A 1,112-nucleotide genomic window follows, 5' to 3' on the forward strand; every position below is an offset into this window, starting at 1 on the left:
CTCTGGACCCCACCTTCCTCCTGGGCCCTGCTCATGGTTCCCTGGTGACTGTGCGTCCCCGGTGACTCTTTAGGGCACCAGTCCTCAGAGTGCAGCCTTGTCTGCACAGCCCAGGCCTGGCTTTGGACTCTGCTGCCCCTAGGGTCCCACTGTGCTGGAGGCAGGTTTTCTGCACCCAATGAGTGTCTCTCAAAGCTCAGGGCTCTTGGCTCTTAGGTGGGGTCAGGGGCAAGGTGTATCAGTGACTGGCCCTTGCTGAGGATGGCTGACCTGGCCTGCAATGAGCTTCGCCCCCAGATCAGACTGGTAAACAAGGTGTGGCCAGCGGCTGGACAGAACCTTCTGGCCACAGTGGCCCCAAATTCCCAAGGCCATGGCAGCAGTTCTTACCCACCCTGGTTATGGCCCAGTGCATAGACTGTGGCACTTGGCTGGTAGCTGGGAAGAGTCCCTGGGAATTGAAGAGGAGCAGGTGCCAGATCTGAGAAGGTCTAAATCAGGGAGTGATTTTTTCAGCAGTAGGGTCCATGGACCAGGGCACGTGGCCATCCCAGGGGCCTGAGGTCTTGTTGCACTGCAGGAGGGCATCTGCTTGGGTCAGGCCCATGTTCACACCCTGCTTCAGTGCCTTTGGTTCCCAAGGGAGACTTGGGGCAGATCCTCTTTCCTGGGGCCCCTAATCTCTAAAGAGAGGAGACCTGGGAGTTAGGCCACCAAGGGTCAAGTCTGACACTGACATGCCCCTCTCCTACTGAGGCTGCACACAGGATCTTGTCCCTTGACAGCCTCCCTAGGCAGCCCCAATCTGGTCACATACAATCCAGCCTTGTTTGGGCCTGGCTGTGTCCCGGTCCCTGTTTGAAACCCAGGATGGGCCTCCACTCACTCCTCCTACCAGCTTCCTGCAGCCCACGTGGCCGAGCTGGACACTCCAGCCGGTTCTGTGGCTGGCCCCTTTCTGCCTCAGACCCCTGTGCCTTTGTTGATTTCTGGTCTGGACACCCCTCTCTCCACTTCCAATTTCCTTCCTCTGGTGGCTTGCGGGACCCAGGTTCTGTCTCTGCTCCCCTGCAGGACTCAGCATTAATGGGTGACCCTGCCCTGTGGTGTGG

The sequence above is a fragment of the Vicugna pacos genome, chromosome 19 (assembly GCF_048564905.1).
Source record: "Vicugna pacos chromosome 19, VicPac4, whole genome shotgun sequence".
In the NCBI taxonomy this organism is placed as follows: Eukaryota; Metazoa; Chordata; class Mammalia; order Artiodactyla; family Camelidae; genus Vicugna; species Vicugna pacos.